General features: G+C 33.9%; 1 protein-coding gene across 2 annotated transcripts in view; it reads right to left on the bottom strand.

Moving 5' to 3' along the window:
• csrnp3 (cysteine-serine-rich nuclear protein 3) overlaps positions 1 to 10,000 on the bottom strand; it is a 41,732-nt gene extending 31,732 nt beyond the window's left edge. For both annotated transcript variants that reach the window (XM_066688676.1, XM_066688675.1), the window contains exons 1-2: positions 9,774 to 10,000; positions 7,396 to 7,465 (exon numbers count right to left, since the gene is read on the bottom strand). The gene's annotated coding sequence lies outside the window, so the exon portion shown is untranslated. The remainder of the gene's footprint in view (positions 1 to 7,395; positions 7,466 to 9,773) is intronic.
• Positions 10,001 to 14,442: the final 4,442 nt, after the last annotated feature.

Consider the following 14,442-nt stretch of genomic DNA (forward strand, 5'->3'; position numbering starts at 1 on the left):
AGGTAAATAAATACATATTGTATTCTATACATGTCATATTGCAATGTATTAGTCTGATGTATTTCCAATTTCTGCATTATTACATACTGAAATATATTTAGCTTCAGAGGCTATCCTACTATACAGTTTTGACACATTAAAACTGTGGTTGCCATAGCAATGAAAGCCATAGAAAGAACTGCAGTGGTATGATGGGAAACATCTGTTGAGAATGCATTCTATGGAAAATAACAGCAAGGGTTTTCAACCTGAAAATTAAAGCTTTGTTCATCCTTTGGTTTAAATTAACCACAATTCACAATTTTCTCCACCACCACAAGAGACTCATTTCAGCCATATATTACAAAACACACTTCCAACTTCCAATTTTCACAGAAATTTGTATCTAATATTTTTCTCTTCTGCAATTACAAATATTTATTTCAAAACATTTGATCATCGTAATTATGTTTTTAAGGAATGTCAGCTTACATAAAAGTGAAGTGAAAATATTTAAAAAAAACACTTTTATATTTTATTCAGTAACCTTACTTTAATGATTCCAACACAAAAATGATATTAAAATATCGCTTACTGGACCATAAGCAGATTTCCATAGTAACTGTGCTAGTAATGAACAGTATAGAAAAACACAAAACACTTCAGTGAAGATGTAATTCATGCAAATTATAAAACTGGCCTCTACTGAGATATTATCCTCATCACCAAGTGACGAATTTATGAATGAACATTAAATGAATGCAGGGCAGATTAAAATATATGCATATTATCAAAGGTGACTGACACAAACCACACCTCACATATTTGTTCTGAGCCTGTGCTCAAATGCATAAACAGCTATGGATATAACTCAGTATATACTCAGTCCTTAAACAGAGGGTTATCAAAAGAATATTTAAATCTGACCTGTAACTGCAGGCAAATAATAATAAACAGTTTCACTAATAACAAACCAGTCTTTGTGACCTTTGTGGCAATACATGAACAAAATCAAAGATAAAAATAGGACTGCAAAGAATCAGTTATATCATTCACAATCCACTTCTCCTGCAATTAACCCGAATCACAGTTCATAGGATAAAAAAAACAGTCGCTTAAATACAATGGGTAAGGTGACGTAATCAGTTATAGATTAATCTGTACGATGATCGGCAGGGACATAGTGTGCACCACTGACACAATATTACCATATATCCCAGCATCTCCTGGCAGAAAATAAAATGTAAACAACAAAGCTTCATAAAACCAATAACACCAAAATTCATCACATTTATAATGCATTAATAACAAATTACTGAGTTACCTTACTTTTGTCAAATATCCCCTCAATTCCTTAGGCAAGTGTTTGCATTTTCACAGAGCTTTCATTGAGATATAGGAAGGGCAGATAAACAGTAACAATATTAAGTCTCTAAAGAATAAAAAATACTTTATATGTTGGGTATATAAGTATGTAATAACATCTAGTTATTTCAAATAAACCACAAATAAGATTTTTGCCTACATTATTATATGAACTTATATTTTCTTACCCACGCAAAACAAAACAATGTTGAATTAACCTGTTTAATAACTTCCAGTTAGAACAGAGCATGTATTTGACTGAACACAAACATTAGTATTAGTATTGTATTCACATACACAACCACATATAAGATATGGAAAAACAACAGCGGCCATGCTTTGCTTTTCATAAATTGTTGTTCTGCAAAGATAGAAAGCAATACATGAATGACATAAATTGCTAAGCCATGTTGTGAAGGCTAGACTGGGATCTTTGAAAATTCTGCACGACACTTAGTATACAGGAAAATAATGAGCTCAGATGGGTTGAATGGCATATTCTTGTTTTAATACTTTCCATGTTCTGATAGTCTCTGCTTATCTAACAGTCTCAGTTTTGTGGGTATTATGAAGTCCTGGAAATCCACACTTTACAATAAGACAGTGAGAGGCATTTACAGCTTCTGTATTTTCATATAAATCATCCTTCCACAAAAAAATAAACAAAGTGACATATAGCTTATAACTCAAACTTTGAAAGTCAGAGGCATTCCATGTTTTTTTTTTTTTTTTTTACATCCTTGCTAATTTAATACCAAAAATTGTAAGGTTGAAATACATTAATGGTTTTGAAGTCTTTGAAACAATGAAACTTGCAAAATTCGAAGCCATGTATATTACTGATGTGAGAGCCTTTTTAAGACAGGAAAGTATTTTGACCCATGAAACAATGCTACATTTTGTTAAAAAATTAATTACTTCTTGAAAGAAAAAAAAGTGAAGCAGACAAAATAATAGAAAATTAAATATTAACCAGGCTGCTTTCTTGCCCAAAGAAATGTAACACGTAAGTAAATACCAGCTCGTTTAAAGTGGCATGTTGGCAGGCAATTTAATGAAATAGAAAAAAAGCCAATTAAAAGCCTGGATTTTGTGCATGAATTAATACTAATTCCTTTCTTTAAAAAAAAGGGTTCTCATTGCTAAAAGCAATGCTCTGCCCAACAGATTTTTATTCCAGTAAATTATACAATAATCTTTAAGCAGGTAGTTGGTGTAATATATGTGCATGTATTCAGCATGTCTCAAGGACTGTATTCTCATTCTCGAAGGACAGGCTGTAAGATATTTCAGGGGTTTGATCACAAGCAGGACAAATGAGCAGCTATTTTATAAAGCATGTATTTTTTTTTAGAATAATAAAGATAGCATTAAAGAAAATGATGTATAACTGCAAGTCTGAAATACTAATCAAACACATTGCCTCGTTGAAGACAGAAAAAATTACATTGATCTTTTAAATAAATAGCAATCTCAAATTAAATAAGTCTGGCAGCATATACTAAAGTCTAATATGGACTGTGGTACTACTGATGAAAGAAATACATTCTGGACCAAAGACAAAGGAAAATGACTTCTCACACAACATTTTAGTCAATTTTAACTTTAGTTTCGAAGATATGTTTCATTTTACACAGAATTTAATAATAACATACACAAATCATCCACTGTTCGAAAGAAAAATTCTAATACATTCAGTACCCATACCTCTTAGAGGTGCTTTATTGAATTTCAATGTGGTTCTATTCCTTTCAAAGCCAGCCTAGAGAAGTAATCAACTTAATTGAGGGTAGAGGTGAGAGAACTTTTTTTTTTTCTTGTACTGCTTCTCCATATCATCTACCGACATCTCAACATATATCTTACACAGATAATGTAAGGAAGGCTTCCTTAAATAAATACTTCAATCTATTTCCAATGATCAGTCTTGGAGTCTCCAAAAACTCATCACTATCATTATGGCTCTGTACCGAAAATGTCTGATTATGTGATCTTACTGTGGATGTGTGTCTGTAATGGTATGTAATAGAATTGGCTGTGAAAAAGATGCTTAGTGGCAAATCCATGTGAGTTCTGTTTCTAATGATTAGTCAGAGCAGGGTCCTTCCATGTTAAAAGCAACTTCAACAGAACCGTAAAGGAATGGTCATCAGAACCAGCCTTTCTTTCAAAAACTGTAAAACTGTTTTCCTTTGTTGGGAACTGATATTCAAGTACAGAACCACATTTAATGTAATAATTTATCTAAAGAAAACATTTTGTCTAAAGCAGACACCTAGCTACTAAAATAGATATCTGAACATGTCTGAGGATATAATCTTGCACAGGGAGCTTTCTTATCATTCTCACATATAATGTGCGAGGCAGATAGGATTTAAATGTGGTTTCGGTGGAAGCGCTTAAAAACATTATGGCATTTGATCTCCTTTATACGCAATAATGGTATTCTAAATCTAAACACACCAGATTGTGTTCATGTTACCTATGCAGAGAAAACTAAAACAGTTGGCAATAAAATATTCAATTAATCAAAATAGTTGGGTCTGATCTTTTTCACATGGTTATGCACATAGGCTCCCAATTTCTTATTAAAAACACTGTGTGCCTCCTTTAGGATTTAGCAAGAAGCATGCTTCAGACAAACTGAAAATTCCTCGCAGCAGCCATGGCAACGTGCCATGACAGAAAAGGGGCCAGAACAGTATAACTCTCAAACCACAGCTTTTGTGGTTAAACACCACATTAAAATTACTGCATCAGGAAGTGGATTTGCTATGCAGATATGCACCGGTATTTTAATTGCCATGTACCTTTTGACGGTTAATGTGATTTCTATTAATGACTGAATTTCTATCATAATTGCCAATCATTTTATTCATGTTCAGTGTTAGGAAAACAATATATATTATTAGCCAAAACATTCATGGCTTTATTTTACCTTTTTTATCTGTAGCCTTTTGAGCTTAAAGACGTGTTTCGCTAGTTTGGTATGACCTTCATTTAAAAAGTCAAAGAGAATATATGTTAGCGGTTGCTTTTTTTTCTGCTCCAGGGGATGAGGCTAAAGATACCAAAAGAAACCGCTAATATGTCTCCATATATAGTGCTTAAAATACAACTAAGAGCTTAAAAGAAATATAAATATCAAATTTACATATAGTATGCTTCTGCAAACCTCAAGCACTTAAAGACAGATTAGGTCCTTCTTTTTTTAATTTGTGCCAAGAGGCAAGTGGGATATGGAGCAGTATATTTTTTATTTTATCAAACCTATCCTACATAAAAGCCTGTACATTAAAATTTTAACTGTACTATTCATTTTTCAGACCCACTTGATTTGTAATTTCCATCCTGACCTTTTTCATTGTGTTGTACATTGGTGCATGAATGAAGCTTTGTCCTGACTTTATGATCATGCATGAATTCATTCCTTTTTGCTAGAAAAGGAGGAAAACACATTTAGCTCTGAATTTGAACTGTTAATACAAAGACTACCTTCCCACACAGACCCGGTGTTGAGAAAAGTGCAATGTTAAAAGCAATATTTCATTAAAATCAACATAATTGCTTTAGAATCAGAACTATAATACTGTCTGCAACAGGTATAACAAAGGAAATTATGTTTTCATTTTAATAATGTATCATTTTGTTTGATTACACTTTCTCTATACAATAATCAAAAATAAAAATGGCAATGAACATTATCTTGGTGGGATATGTGAATACATAGAAAGCCTTTTTGATTCTAATATTTTCTCAGTGTAAAGACAAACAGTCAAACAACAGACAGAGAAAAAGACAAGACGGATAGATGCAGGAAAAGAAGGGGGTTGCATTTGAAAATCTAGCCCTCCGTTTGGCTGCATCAGGTTGCCTAGTTCTCTGTGTGTGTCTCAGATATGAGTGGCAGAGCTGCACAAATAAGTCTACCTCCTTGTGACAACAGGAGAAGGTCGGGCACCACAAAAGCAGACGCTGTGCTGAGTAATGAAAGCACTCCATGCTTGATTCCATATTTAAACACATTCCCGCAGTAGCTTTTACAGCAATGAATAGCAACATTAGACACCTTGCTTTATGCAATGCTGCCAAAGAGTGACAAATGAATTACATGCTGTTCATTACTTAGTGATGAAAAAAAAAAAAGATTTGGTAATGCTGACTTATAAAACTATAGTTATTTGGAGTTGCAAGGTAAATAAATATGTGAATGAATGAATGAACAAATTAATAAATACAAAAACATAAATGTGGATGCACTTAACAATAGGGTAGTACTACAAGGTTTCTCATGTATATACAGTATGTAATTAGTTAATTAAATTGCTGTCAAACTGGCAAGTCGGACGTTACTAATGGCTGGTTTTCCCATTTTAATTGTTAAAACTTGGAGTCATAGCTGTGTCTTAATGATTACATTCCTTCAGCCTACTCATGTGTTTGGTGAGACTCCCATTTTTGTGTCTTTCATTGATCAATCAAATCCTTTCTCATAAGATATAGACCATTTGATGTATGTTTTAACAGGGAGGATACTGTCCATATATCAAGACAAAATGTAAGTACATTATAAAAATTGAAATGAACCCATAACAAAAGAAGACTCCAGAAATACTTTTTCTTTTCCCTTTCCCTAACTCATTTCAAAGACATTTCATTGTTTTGTCTTATCCTGTAATTCCTTTCAATGATTTCCTTTAAGAAATGTGCTGCTGGCCAAGCATACCAGTATTATGAAACCCTGCTTTTTTTATTCAACAATTTTATATCTGGCTTTGCTTCAGCTGAATCAACATGGTAACTGGTCACACTCCAGACTTTTCTCCTCCCCCCAACTGCTCCTTAATTCACTGACACTATTAAAACAGACAATGCTTTGATAATTTAATGTAACGGAGGTCAGCATTATTACATTGCTCTAATCTTTCAAGGAGGTTCTCCTAAGAAGTCACAATAGATTCACTCTGATGTTTATGCATTTTGATTTGTCTATATTATATGTCTATATTGATTTCTACATTAGCAAACAGCTGTAGTAGCGTATGTAGCTTTGATTTGTTGGCTATACACAATCAAAACACTGTAGCTGAAAATCTTAGGGTAATTTCACATACATGCCTTACTTGCAGATAATTGCAAATAAAAACAAATGCATAGCTTTAAATTGTCAAATTCATGTGACTTCTTACATAAAAAAGAAACAATATCAGCAATTTATTATATAAAAGAATCTGAATCTGAGTATACTTTCATATCTCTAGAAGATCAAGAGACCCAAATCACTTGAAAGAAATATGTAACATGTTTTTGTTTTGCATTTGTTTATTCCAGCATTGCTTTGTAAAAAATAAATTAGTAATTTGATTAATAATTAATACTGTTTCATGCAAAGCTTAATACATGACAAGTGCAAAAGAGTTTCTAATAATGCTGCACATAAGCTTATATTAATATGTATCCACTTTTTTAAGTAGAAAACATGTTACTGACTTTATATGTTTGTACTTGTAAAGATGTGATAAAATCTTTTATCCAGCACTTACAACAGAACTCATATTCTATGAAGCCCAATGCTGGCAACTGGCTAGAATGCCCTTTGGGCAATTGATAATGTTTATCCGAACATGGAAGATGAAAACAAAAAATGTTTAGAAAATATATCTGGCCCTAACACAATGGAGTACTTAATATCAGACAGCTATGTCTTTAACAAGACTTCAGTTTGCAGTTGATTGCTATTTGTGAATGCTGCTATCTGCAATTTTTTTTTTTTGCCCACAGTTTGAGGTTTCCTGGTCCAACAATTTATTTCAAAAATAGAAAGGCACAAACATTTATTTTTAAGTTACACTATGATAGTGTTGCTACCACCAGGATTTCAACTGTAAACCTTTTTAACATCTTAAAAGCAAGGGCTTTTTAACAAATAGTGGACTATACCCACTAAATGAAATATGTATAATATATCAACACTCATAAAAGATTCAACAGATTAAAGTTAGATGTTACCAAATATATTTTTCAGAAAATCAAGTAATAAAAATAACCTACCTTAGACTGTAAATCATGTATGGCACATACATCAGAATCTGAAGTCACAAGCAACAGAAATGTGGTTGTCCTATAAGAAAATTAACATATAATAAGATGATATTTTCCCTTAAGATTATTTTCTTTTAAAGACATCAGCTTCTATTCATTACAATACAATATCAAACCTTTCAATGCAGACCAGCATGTACACATTATAGAATACAATGTGTCATTTGTACATGAGGTTAAGTGCAAAATGAAAGCATGTGCTGAAAAAGCTCTTCCTTCTGAGCTTGAAGGCAGTGCAAATGCACTAACAAGCCATTCACAACATAAATGTCCAGTACTGATAAACATTTAATATTCAGAAGAAACCTCAACGGCCCCCTCTCATCTGTAACCTTGCTTATGTTTTAAATACATGGAAAATATGTTAAGTACTCTTAATTAGTATTCTTAATTGACTGCAGTAATTGTCATTGTTCTTTTTTCTATTAATAAATGTTGCAAAAACTAACTGGCACATACATATAGGCCCTATACAATACTGTGACAAAGATTTGCTTTGCTACAGTTTGCAAATTATTTGAATTTTTTTTTAATGCAATGAACATGAACTGAATGCAACTAAATTAATATATATAAATAAGGCCACAGCTTTTTGTACACTTTACACTGAACATTATTTTAATCTGTCAACAAGAAAGCAGAAATCTTGAAGTAAAGTGTAAGGAATATTAATACAGAAGAGTATGAAAATGTATTATTATTATTATTATTATTTCAAATATATAATTAGGATATTAATAATCGCTCAAGCAGTAAAAAAAAACATTTCGCTCATCTTGTCTGCAATGCTGGTGAGAGCTACACTGCTGTTCATTTTTAATGACCCTGGGAGCCCAATGCTGCAGCTCACCTTAGTTAAGAGATAAATAATTGCCTCCTGGGGGGAGTAGGAGAAGGGCCAGCTCTCTTCCAACGATCACACTGAAGAGCTTAATACAGCTCTGAGTGCTGTCTCTGCATTAGCCTGCTGACGGACGCCAGCGATTCTCAGGGTTGTGCTCAGGTGTGTTTTAAAAAGGGGTTACTGATGTGATTACCAAAGAGAGCGCTTAGATCTTGAAGGTACTATTACCATGCAAGAACAGTACCTGCACAGAGGCCTGCCAATAAGGATTGAAGACTCACACATTCAATGGGATTCCTTTTCTCTGTGCAAAGGAAACCCGTGGTTCATACTTTGTCAAATATGCATGAAATTATGTCCATATTAAAACTATATTATTGTGTCTTAAAATAGGGGACATTTAAAATGGAATATTACATTTTAAAATGTACTGTTTATACTATGATCCATAATATATAGGGAGAAATATGATCGTTTTAACTTCATTCATAAACCTTTCAAAGAAAATAATGTTAATCTATATTAACATGAAACTGGCATATAATTTGTAAAAATAATTATAATCTCAAACACGTTTAAATAAATTTAAAGGCAAAATTTAGTTCATTTAAGTTGTTGTCTACATTTTCAAGATAGACTAGGGGTAGTTGACCAAGAGTTTACACACGTGACAACAGGCAGAACAAATACATTAATTAATTCATAAATAAGAATATTAATTAGCTATAAAAGGCTGATAATGTGTCAGAAAATTATTGTTGAATTCTTACACATAATCAGAGGAATGTGGGGAGGGATATATATATATATATATATATATATATATATATATATATATATATATATATATATATATTATGAAGTTTAGCATTAAACCAGCATGTTAAAAAAAAAAAATCTACCTGTAAAACTAAAAAAACTGAAAAATCCCAGCTGCCTGGATGGGTTAATATATAATTTAAAAATATCATTTAATTACTTTTTTATTTAATGTGTTGGGTTTTTATAACTAGAAATGCAGCTTTAGTTGCATAAAAAAACCACAAAGGACGTTTCAGGAAAAGGCATGCCAACAGTAATAAAAACTATCATAACTTACAAATGAATCAGCATCAGTAAACGTACCCGTTGACATTTGGGAAAATGAAGCAGTGGGTTATTTAACTGGAAGCAATATGGATCTAGGTTAGTATAACAAAGAAAAATGTCTCATTAAAATAGAAAATAAACTGACACATATAAAGGCAGCCTATTGCCATGCACATATGCGCTGAGGTATAAGATATGCATCCCTGCCACGACGCAAGTTTGCCGTTTTATCTTTGCAGCAGACGATTAGAGCAGATTGTCCTGACAAGGTAGCTGCCCTGATCAGCAGCAGGAATATGATTGCACTGCCGCAGCAGCACAGCAACCCGCTGAACAAAAGCAGCAACACAATCGCGACACACAATTCAGCCAATAATCATAATCAGCAACTTACCCTCAAACCATCTTGTGCATGGATCAGGTGTGAGCAGATGACTTCAGATCCGACTACGACCTTCTTCTAGAATTGCATATATTTTCGTTACTGCATATTATGTCTATATTCTATTTCAGAAAGTGAATCGATGATTAGGGGTAATTAGGGGGGACAAGTCATTCAGAGGGGCTGAACTGCGAGCCGGCAGATGCCGCATCCACGCACTGGCATGTGTAGCAGGAGGCTCTTCCGGCTGCTCTGGATGGAAACAATGGTGCAGCAGCGCAGCCACAGTTACAGCAGCAGCGTGACGTCACCGGCCTGGCATCGACTCTGCACTTTCACACAGTTCAGTGGCTACAGTGCAGTACAGCCATGTCTTCAGCTGGACATGCCTGCACAATTTAATTACTTAATTTAACTGTATATTGCTTTGTTAGTTCAATTAACGATCCAATTAAGCAATTAAGACCTCGGTTGGAACAAACACCAGCAGCAGGGCAGGGGGTACTGCAGGACCGGTTTGAAAACCACTGATTTAAAACATCAAATAGTAGGCCTATTGGTGTACATCATGGATCAAAAGTGTTTGAAAGACTGCCTTGTGTCTATATACTTTCCTACTTGTGTCTGTTTCACAACCCAAATGGCTAAGACATCTAAATACATGAGCAACTTGACATTGAGGGATATTCTTATGAATTCCCCACATTTATTGTTGTATCATAAACTAGTAGGGATCCCGAACTATGTCATTTCAGACAGTCTTTCCCCCATTTTATATGGATAATCCGAAAATCATCATCACTATCATCATTCCATTGACCCTAAATTGGGTTTCCATGGAGGTCTGCAGAAGTACGTTCTGTACTCCAATGTCTGGACAGCCTTTTTCCTCATAATGAAGAGCACATTACTGGTTCCCTGAAATGTAAATCAGACAATAAAAAGACAGATACAATTTCTATCCTCCTTCATAGCAGTCCTATTCCATTTGAACATAATTTAAATAGAATGTGTCTAATTTGATTGAACATTAGATTTACTATATATAAAATACATGTAACCTGGTATAGGAAGTATAAACCACTGCCTTTTTAGAGAGTTTGAATAACCAATCATTAAAGTGTATGTCTGTTATCATATGAGAAGGAGAGCCCAATAAACTGAACAATTGACTGAAGTGAATGTGTAAGAGGGTTGATGTAGAATTTTCACAATGTCCAGCAGTGGGCAGTGTGTTTTAAATGCAATGCTTTAGTGCTGTCTTTACTATTTATTTTGGGCCTTACAAGGAAGTTCTTGGTATTTAGTTCTGGGCCTCTGTTGCTGGTTGTGTGACAAGCAAGAGATGTCACACCAGAATTTGACTAAGTATACATGAGGACTACTGCATGTTGCAAATGTCTGCCTTTTCGTGTGTGGTTGGAAGGCCTTATCTTACCCACTACTGCACACGAAAGAAGCTGTATCATGTTCACTAATGTCACTAAGGGCAGAGGGCTTAGTCTGTATAATATAACTATCTTTAAGCTGGGTATTTCAAGGTGTCTCTAATTCATTGTAAACAATTTGAAATCACCAATTTTAACAGCTGACCTCAACACTAGAAAATAAGTTTATTAATAAAGAAAACTAATAGTTAAATTAAGCTTTCAGTTAAATAACTAAGCATACAACTGGAACATAAAACAGGCACGGGGCTACTTCAGAAACAGGGCAGTACAAGTCACTGGTAAAAGAGGAATATGATATCATCACATCAATATAAAACAACTGAATGCAGTGCTTAATTAGATTTTCGGTCTGTACCGCCACCCTCCTCTGTACTTCAGTTGCACCATTGAGAGATGGGCGACCAATGACAGGAGTTCCTCCGTCAAAACCAGGAGCCTCGCCTGCCAGCCATTGTACTATTCTCCATAGACAGACATACAGCCAATCACAACAGTCCTCAGTCCTTATCTTGTATCCACAGCAGTCCCTCTGATTAAACCTTCCCCTGCCTCCCCCAGTTTAATTGTGCCATGTTTTCATGATGCCATTCCCCAACTCAATTCACTCTGGAAGTGGTTTCAACTGAAGGGCTGCTGTGATTGGTCACCTTGCTGTCTGTAGTGAGAGTCTATAGCATAGTCTTTCCATCTGGTTGGAGGAGAGTTTCAGTGGGGCTGGGCCTAATTACCCTGAATTAAAGCTTAGTTTGGTCATATTTTCAAATATTACAATTTTCTATATTGTTTTATCATCATGTGTTTCTCAAACATCTTTAGTTGATAAAGATAGGGCAATCTATTTGTCTAACACCTAAATAATATTTAGAATCTTTATGCTGAACAGTGACACTTCATTACAGTGTACGGAGTAGAAACATTTAACTATATTGCATTGTATTGCATCAGTAGGTTACCTGCTACATTTTATGCCCAAACAGCAGTCTGAACCCCAGCCCTAGCCATCATTAAAATTTCAAGCTAGGGTCATAACAAATCTACCCCTGACTGAGCTGAGAAAAGCAACCCTAACCTTAACGAATGTTTACTGGGGACTCTAACCCTATCCCTAGTCTGGACCAAAATTTCATTACCAAACCTCATTTGAGTACAGAATTGAGCACCATCACTCAAAATAATATCTTAAATTAACCTACATGTAAGAGTTAGACCATTCCTATCTTAATCTGTACCACTAATTAAAGCTTAGCATGATAAAATGTTTTAATTATGAATTTACTATTTATTGTATCATTACATTTTCAGGTAATAGAGATTTAGCAATTATTCAGTCTAACCTTTAAATAATATATTGAATCTTATTGTGACTGTCAAAATATGCTGTTTCAAATCAGTCACTCACGTCATAAAGCTTTATATGTTAATAATTATTTAGTTTATTTAGGATAGTATGAACGTGTTTTTTCAACGTTTTCTCATTCTTGAAAATTATAATAATAATTATTATAATTATAGTAACAACATATTCATTTTGGGTAATATTTTGATACATTGTGACACCTAGTGGCCACAAGGCAAACAATGTGCACCAATTTTTGTCTCTTTATTTTGCAAGTCACTGCCACATGTTGGAAACTTTTGTATATTTATCCTCTGATTAACCAGTCACTTAATCACTCACTAGTCACAATGTGAATTATGATATTCAACTTCCAAATGAAGAACAGAAGGCTTTCTTAATAGCAGAGCATCTGGTGTAATGTTGCATGCTTTTGTTTTTAAATTATGATTGATTATTCTCTAATAAACATGTCCACTTTGTAGGGCACTTTTGGGGAAAATAATGAAATGGCCTACATGACTTTAAGTCAATCTGTCTAACTGCAGCAAACTTTCATGGTGCAAATTATTCTTCACTACTATGCAATCGCAAACTAATCAAGTTTAAATTATTGTCCGAGGCAAGTTTCAGGTCCTTATAAATATAAATGCAATGGGGCACAAGTTTGTAATCTGTGATTCGTGGGCAGGTCAAAGGCCTTAGATCTGTTTCAAGTCAGAAATCTGTCTTTAATCAGAAAGTTGGCTGAGAAGAGGATTCCATGCACTTAAAGTCAATTGTACTAATTGCTGTCTGTACTGCCTAATATTCCCCTTTGACTGTTATTTACCCTTGATTTGGCTAAACATATGATCTCCTTATTTCCCCTCTTCATTTACATCCTATTCAAGCTGAATCAGGACAAAATACAACTTAAAAAATATATTTTTTAATTTCATATTTCACATTTCAGTTTACCATATTCTAAGGTAAGGAAAGGATCTGTTTACTTTATTCCAAAACAGAGTGAAAAAAACGGATTATTCTGACTCCAGTTGAACACAGTCTATCACTGGTTCTTGGCCTCTATTCCAATATTTCAGGGTTTCTGCTTTGGCTTGCTTTCAATTATTTAAACAATTCTGAATGGTAATTAAAATATAATGAGAAAACCTAAGAAAAGCCCCAAGGTATCTGCCTATATTTTAACTCTAAACCGATAAAGTACATGGACTTTATGATAATAAATACACAATTGTATTCCAACAACTAAATGCAGGAAGGTGAACTTGAAATGAACTATCAGTAGGGGGCACTTAAATCCCACATAAGTACAAGCATACGGTGTGTGTTTTTCATGTGTGCAAGAAACTGTATCATTCTCTTACTCACCAAATTACTCTCTATGTAATTGCATAAAAAGGTATGTATAGTTTTGTCATGTTGAAATAGAAAAAACACTGAGAATTCAATTTGTGAATTGTATTTCTGTGGATTTATTGTTTTCCAGAAGCAAATTGTATTCTCCATTGTGCCACAGTTCAAAAGATGTCCTCTCTGAATGCATAGTTCCACCCATTCCTAATTTTGTGGTTTTCCATTGTCAGTGAAGTACATGTGAAGTGTTTCCGGGTGTTTTTTATATACCATTACTTTGATTATGACAATAGCAGCATACTGTAAATCATTAACATAAAAAATTGATTCTGTAACCAAAGTCATTATCTTCAGGACATGTTTATAGAGATTAACAATGTTAAATCTCAGGTGTGTAATTATAGCAAGATGTATGTATGCAAATATTATTATTATTTATTTCTTGGCAAACACCTTTATCCAGGGTGACTTACAAGATAGGGCAATACAAAGGTACAAGAATACAGTACAAAATTACAAATCAACCATAATACAA

The sequence above is a fragment of the Amia ocellicauda genome, chromosome 16, assembly GCF_036373705.1.
Source record: "Amia ocellicauda isolate fAmiCal2 chromosome 16, fAmiCal2.hap1, whole genome shotgun sequence".
NCBI classification, from domain to species: domain Eukaryota; kingdom Metazoa; phylum Chordata; class Actinopteri; order Amiiformes; family Amiidae; genus Amia; species Amia ocellicauda.